We start from the raw sequence: 7523 nt of genomic DNA on the forward strand, positions 1-7523 counted from the left end.
CTATTGCCATTCGATGCCGTGATGTATTTGTTGAGTAATTTCAGGAATTATAGGGAAGGAATGACTTAGAAGAGAGGGAAAAAGCATGTACAAAAAGGGAGGAACATGAAGAATTGAAATCTTGGGAAAAGCAGCATCGGCGCACTCGCACACTCCACGCGCACGCGTGGACAGGATTGGCTGGAAGTGGCGCGCAAGGATGGACGCATCCGCGTGGATTAGAAAATTTCTATCGACGCGCACGCACGCATGGCGCGCACGTGTGGAAAGCTGCACGTGACCTCATTAAAGGAAATTGTGCCTGGCGATTTCTGAGGCTCATTAGGCCCAATTGCAAGCTGTTTTCTGCAGGAAAAAGACCCAAGGATGCTAGGGGAAATGGGGGATCACTCATTTTACACTAGGACATAATTTTTAGTTAGTTTTGGGGGTTATTTTGTTATTCTAGAGGGAGAAACCCTTGTTCCTCTCTAGATCTAGTTTCAATTTGATCTTCCCTTGTTGATTTGTGACTTGGATCTTGTTAATTACTAGTTTTAATTGTTCAATTTGAATTCCTTGCTACAATTTTGCTTATATCTTGTGATAGTTTATGAATTCTTGTCAATTGTCATTTTATACCCATTTCATGAATGTTGTGAATCTTGACTTGTTGATGTTACATTGATGATTTCTTTGTTTAGCTTTGTTGTTTGGATGATCATATGTTGATAATTGTTAGTGGGTACTTGTAGATTTCAACTTAATTGCTATTTTGAACATGTCTTTTGTTAATGCTTACCAAGTGTTTGATGAATTGTTTACTTTGATTATGGAGTAGTCTTCTTTACTCTTGGCCTAGGTCAAGGGAATTGGGTAAACTTAAGTCATTGGGTCTAATGGGTTTGATGATTTGGGAGCCCTAGGTGGTCAATTTGATACTCATTGTCGCCAACCCACTACTAATTTAATTAGTAGGTAGGTTGGGACTTATGGGTTGATGTGAAAAAGCCATTTGACGTACTTCAAGTCTAGGAGTAGATATCACGTACTTAAGACTTTGAGAGTAGACTTAATGAGCTTGGTTCCTCATAATTGTCAAGATATAGTTGTTAGACAAGGATGGTGGCCCCAATTCCCAAGCCTAGCCAAGAGTTGCTTTTATTATTCGTATTTGAAAATCAATTTCCTCAACCAATTTCTTTAGTTGTAGTTACTTGTTTGGGTTATAATAGAATTAAGTGGAATGTTGTTTATTCATTGAAGTTGCTCATGTTTTGCTTAGTTAATTGAACTAGTTGTTGCATTTTAAGATTACTTGCTTGTTAAGATTCCCATTTATTTTCATGCTCATAACTCACAACCCCGGATTTCTAACCAATGTTGAAGCACATGTTTGCCTATTCCTTGTGAGACGACCCGAGGTTTGAATACTTCGGTTATTTCTATTGGGGTTGAATCCCTCTTCTAAATTTGACCCCTGAGGATTGTTGTTGGTAGAGTTATACTTGCAACGCGACCTTATTGAAAAAATCTTTACCAATACACCCTTGGGGCCCGTGTCACTACTATAAGTGTAATAAAATTTTGGCATTCAAATCATTATTTGATCTTGTAGACAGTTTTGTACACAGTCATACATGGTTTCTTTGTTTGTTTTCTATGTGGGACCTTTGTTTTTAAAAAAATTATCCTCAAATTATGATTATGACAAGACATTGATCTACACAACAAAGAGATAGTAAAACTTGTAGTGTTTCAACTCACACCAACCAGGACCAGGTAATGTTTTGAGCATGGTATAAAGCAAAAGTGTTTAAGCTTAAGCTTAACTAATTATTAGAAGGCATTATTAGACCCTGGTTTCTACAGTATTCTTGCATTGAAATCTATGTATTATCATTGGGTGTTTTTATTTTTTTAGACCCGCATCAATTCCTTTCTTGCATTAACTTCTTAAGCACTATGGTCTGCTTTTCATTAGACAAAACAATGATTTGGCCTAATGACACTTTTTCACATGTACTTTATTTTCTTTTGCTAGGCATGCATGTGTTTTTCTTTTATGCATTTCTGGTTAGTTAATTAAATGGAATAACTTTTTTATTTCAAAACCTATCAACCTGTATTTAAGCTTGTGTAACTTTATATACGCATGATGACAAGGTCTATAGTAAAATAACAAATTAAAGAGAATGTTACATAATTAATTTTGTAATGTAATTATATGAAAGAACATGTATGTTTGGATAGCACCTACTCCTCTCCAGGTTTCTTAAACCAAATTTGTCTTCTTCTGGTTTACCAGTATTTGCTTTTATATATATGTTGCTAACAAATGAGGGCTATGCTTCTTTTAGTAGCATATAGTAAGAGATAATATGAAGCTGTGTGTGGCACCTGGAAAACTAGCCTCAAAGCTATGAAAGAATAATAAGGATTATTACATATGAATTCTATGCAGCATAATTCGAATAAATTCTCTCATGGTGTTATGTCTGCTTTACTTTTAAGCACCTACTTATTCTTGGCTCGCAGTTCCCACCATGACAATATCATAAACTATCACATGAAAAAATGCTAATTGGTTCTTTGTAAATTTGAGCTTATGTGTTTTACTTTATGCTTTACGCTTAACTACTTGAGTACATCTACTACCGGTAAACTAGACAAGCATTTTACAGCATAAATAAAAAGGTAACGTGGTACCGTCACTCAACTTTGGTATCTTGGCTTAATTTATGCTAAACTGAAGCAATTCACACGTGCAATCTATTTATATTAAAAGAGAAATCACAGCCAGAATTTCGATGATCTCAAGAATTAATCTTTTTTGGTTTCCAAGATTAGTGGATGGGTTTTGGAATTTTGGGTTTGATCATTTTTCTCTGCAGATGTGAGCTGGTAGTGTTTTGTGGTGGTGTTCATGAGAAAATAGCTTCAGGGTTGTTTGAGCCTTTTGTTTCTCACCTCAAGTTTGTGAAAGATGAGATCTCTAAAGGTGGATACTCAATTAAGCTTCTCCCTCCAAACAATTCTACATTCTGGTTCTCCAAGGCCACCTTTGAAAGGTGATTATTCCTGCCCCCCTTTTCTGGTTTTTCCTCTTTTCACTTTTATTCTTTTGTGGATAATCACAGTGTTTGTAAATGATTCTTCATTTGTTCTTTGGTTTCAATAGAGTACTTATCCTATTTCCAATTAAGTTTGAAGACCCCTGAATCAATGAATCAATGAGTCGATTACCTTTGCATTGAAAGTGCTGAAGTGCTTTAGATATGATTGGGAATGGTTTTTCAAATGCATACTGACTTAGGCATTTCTCAATGTTCTTAATTATTAGTTAATTAAGCAGGGATTGATGAATGAAATCCAACTAGTTGAATGATGACTATCACATTAATCATGGAATTAGTTTACTTGGTTTTATAAATTTGGAGAATAGAGATTCATTTTTTGTTGGATCTTTGATTCAAACTATTTCGACAATAAAATTTGAAAAGTAGTCTACGACATGTTGTGCATTTTTTTATGATCTCATGTATTTTGCAAATGCATTTGGAGCATTGCGTTTGAGGTATGAACTGGAATTGATTAGCATATTAAGAAGGTTCTGTGTATTATTATGCATTAAGAGAAAGCTGATTCTTACATGCTTACAGGGAAGCCTGCATTAAGAATATCCTTCATACATGCTCTTTTTCAAGAATTATGAGTGTTCCTGTTGATTGTGGATGTATTTCAACCGATTCAATGCATAATCTGATTTTATTTATTTTATATTCTAGGAGGTTCAAGCTTCACCTAAGGAGGCAACTGAAACAGTGGTTTTGGTCATTGATGAGAAATGTGTGGAGTCACTCATATCAGAGCTTGTGAAAGGTGTCAATGAGCCAAAGCTATTTTGGTCTTCACACGAACAGTTTTCTTGTTCTTCAAATCACAAATTTTGACTTTTTCTTTGATTGTGACTTTGATGATGTGTATGTTGTATTTTTCAAATAATAAATTTTATTTTTTTGTTGACAAATGTGATGAAAGTTTATGGATGTTGGATTGGTTAATTTAAAATTATATAAAAAAAATTTCCTTTGTTTAAATTAGTCATTCAAATTATGATGTAAAATTATATATCAATTTTGCAATGTTTAATTAGGAAGATTTATAAACAAGTATAGCTATAAGTATTTTGATCTAACTTATAGTCATATTTTTTGCTATTGGCATGCTTTTTAAGCGTAGCCATATCTTTTCGTAATCATCAATAGCCACGCTTATCAAGCATAGTCATATTTTCTCCTATTGGCACACTTAAAAAGTGTAGCCATATCTTCTCCTATTGGCACGCTTTCGAAGGGTAGCCAAAACCACTTCATTGAGCACGCTTCCAAAAGCGTGGCGATATGTATGCTTTTCGGTACGCTTCTCAAGCGTAGCTATAGGTTAAGACCTATGGCCACGCTTTTTAAGCGTGCCAATAGGTGAAAGCGTCCCAACAAAAAAAGCGTGCCGATAGATCCACAAAATCGTGGCGATAGAGCAACCGGCATGCTGGCGGATGTAACCCTTTCAAAAACGTGCCGATAGCTCAAGAAGCGTGGTGAAAAGCTATCAACACGCTTTTTTGCACTTTTCGGCACGCTTTAAAAGCGTGGCAGAAAGCTTATTTTCTTGTAGTGTGCACAGATCTTGTACCAACAACACGGTCAACATCTATTGAGTATCTTGAAGGGACTTTAGTGCTATTAATCAATATGATCAAGCATCCCAAGACTTTTGATGGTTAGAAGAATTTGATGTTGGCATGTTGAAAAATTACATTCTTCAAGCTTTTCTGGAAGAGGAACCAATTAAAGAAGTTTTTATGGAGGATGAACAGCAACTACAGGTGCCATTGCAAAGAAGGATGAACAAATAAATCAATGTCAACTAGAATTAGAGCAGAATTGGAGCATTTTTGGTGATGGAGGGTGATTCAGCAAGAAATAAGGTCGTGATCGATGGTGATTAGTGGTAGCAAAGCGGGTAGCCTACCTTGCCCTGGAACAAAAATAATGTGGACTCAAAATGCTAGTCTGCCCTGCTTTATTGCAGGTTGGTAGGCTAATAAACTAGCTCACTTAACTCTTTTTAAAAAAAAGTTAATAAAATTAATAAAAAAATAATTATTAAAAGTTAAATACAAATAGAAAATAATCAAATTACAATATAATTTTTTATTATTTTTTTCAAAATTTGTAACTTCAATATAATTGTTCAAAATAATATTCGTCAATAGAATCATCTTTATTTTAAGAAATAAGTCACATAATTTTAGAATATATATGAAATTGTAAGATAAAATGAATAAAATTAATAAAAAATAAAAAAATATATAATAAAAAATATTTAAAAATTATATAATTGTTAAGTTTTATAGCACTAATCACTCTTTTATTTGTTAAAAAAAAAAAAAAAACCTTTGACCTTGTGGGTTAGTCTGATTTACCAAAAATTTGCGAATTTGACAGTATATATGTTGGCGCATTTTTTATTTAACGGGTTTTAAATTCTAGTCCGCTCACCCATTTTTATGTATTCGGTGAATTTGACCCATTTTAATGATCATCGAAAAAAATGCAAAAAATACGAAAAGAAAATTAATGAATTGAATGCAGGATTAAAAATAATTGAATACATCAGAAAAAAAGGAAAGAAAATCAAAGAATTGAATGCATGCTTGAAAAAATACAATGGTGCATCAAGAATGTGACTCTTAACACCATATTAGAATTTGTAATAGGACTAAAAATGTGATTAAAAATTTGTTTGGATGTCATTAAGTAGTTAAAAAAATTTAATGAAAATATATTTTTTTTAGTGTATTTACTAAAATTTTAATGATTAAAATAAAAGAGCAATGTTAAGTAATTAATGATTTTTTTGAACAACATGAATAACTACCAGTCAAATAAAAACACACTACACTCTAAATTACCCACCTAAATCTTAATATTAGAATAACCATTTACACACCTAGTAAAATAAATATCCGATATATTCATTGTTCACATTGTTTAATATTTTCATTGTCTACCTATACTTTTTCAAAATAAAAATATTACAAAATAAAAAATATTCTTTTAGAAGTTATAATTTAATATTTTTTTAAAAGATTTTTTATTAAAAAAAAAAAGATATTTTTAATAAACAAAAAGTATCTTTATATTATCGAACCTAAATATAATTATTTTTACTCTTCTAGAAGATGTTTAAAAAAAAGTTGACTTAAAAATCAGACAGAGAAAATGTAAGTAAGCATTGCTAAGACTATAAATACAAGTAATGGATGAGTGTAAATTCTCTATTCTAACTAAGGCAGAGATTTCAAAGATTTCTATTTATATTGGCACAATCTATCTAAAGGCCACTAATAACAGATAAAAGTCATTTTGCAACAGCTATATCCAAGCCATAAGGATTTACGCCTTAATACGATGGCTAAGATTTCCTATGCTGCAATTTTTGCCCTTATTCTTATTATTTCTGGTACAATATATATTTAAGCATACCCATATACAAATGTTAAGAAAGTTTTCAAAAATGAATTATTATTATTATTATTATTATTATTATTATTATTAATTTCTCATAACTATTTTTTTGTTTTTGTTTGAGTTTTGTAGTTTCTATGGCAAGTGTGGAAGGATCATTATGTTCGAATGATCTGTACATTACTAATCCTCCTTGTCAGGAATCATTTTGCAAACTCATATGTGCTGGTCGCTATGACGGTGGACGAGGACATTGTGCGACAAGAAAATCTAATAAAATATCTTATGAAGTATGTGTATGCATTCATGAGCATGACTGTCCCCCATAGGCATTAGGGTTCATATTTTTATAAAAAAAATATATAAAGTTGAGAAATGCCCTGTTTTGCAAAATAGATTAATCAACATTGTACTCCTTCAATGTCTGTATCTTGTTTTTTTTTAAATACAATAAAGCAAAGGCATATGAAATAAATAATATACAATTTAATTTTAAGTGTTTTATATTATTTCTTGTATATTCATATTTATTTATACGACACGAATAATAATTACAAAAATATGAAATAAAGTACAAGAATCATAAAATAAAATATGTTCATAATGGGCGGGAAAATGTTAAATGAAATGTGTTTGGAAAGATTCATGATTTTGCCATGATGTCATCAATAACAATCTTGGATGGATCGAGAAAGAAACCACTCAGATAAAGACGCCTAAAACGTCATTTTTTAAAGATGTTTTTATGTTGTGTTTTAATTGGTTTCTATATAATTTATTCGGTGTTCCTCATCACATACTATTAAATTTCTCAAAAGATTTTCTTTCCAAAAACAATAAAAAACATTTAATTTGGATTAAAACAAAAAAGGTAATAGATTAACTATTAGATTTTTTTAAAAGATTATTTACATAAAAAAAATCACATTCACACACACACACATATATATATATATATATATATATATATATATATATAAAACAAGCTCTTAAAATTTTTATAAATAAAAA

The 7523-nt window shown here is 31.5% G+C and overlaps 2 long non-coding RNA genes across 2 annotated transcripts; both read left to right on the forward strand.

The window, feature by feature from the left end:
• The first annotated feature begins 1720 nt into the window (after nt 1-1720).
• LOC140181113 (uncharacterized) lies at nt 1721-3851 on the forward strand. Its single transcript, XR_011875774.1, has 3 exons — nt 1721-1761; nt 2874-3050; nt 3768-3851. It is a non-coding gene; the product is annotated as an uncharacterized lncRNA (long non-coding RNA).
• Nucleotides 3852-6342: 2491 nt separating this feature from the next.
• On the forward strand, nt 6343-7008 carry LOC140181114 (uncharacterized). The gene is made up of 2 exons (XR_011875775.1): nt 6343-6507; nt 6645-7008. It is a non-coding gene; the product is annotated as an uncharacterized lncRNA (long non-coding RNA).
• Nucleotides 7009-7523: the final 515 nt, after the last annotated feature.

Source organism: Arachis hypogaea, chromosome 17, assembly GCF_003086295.3.
Source record: "Arachis hypogaea cultivar Tifrunner chromosome 17, arahy.Tifrunner.gnm2.J5K5, whole genome shotgun sequence".
Lineage (NCBI taxonomy): Eukaryota > Viridiplantae > Streptophyta > Magnoliopsida > Fabales > Fabaceae > Arachis > Arachis hypogaea.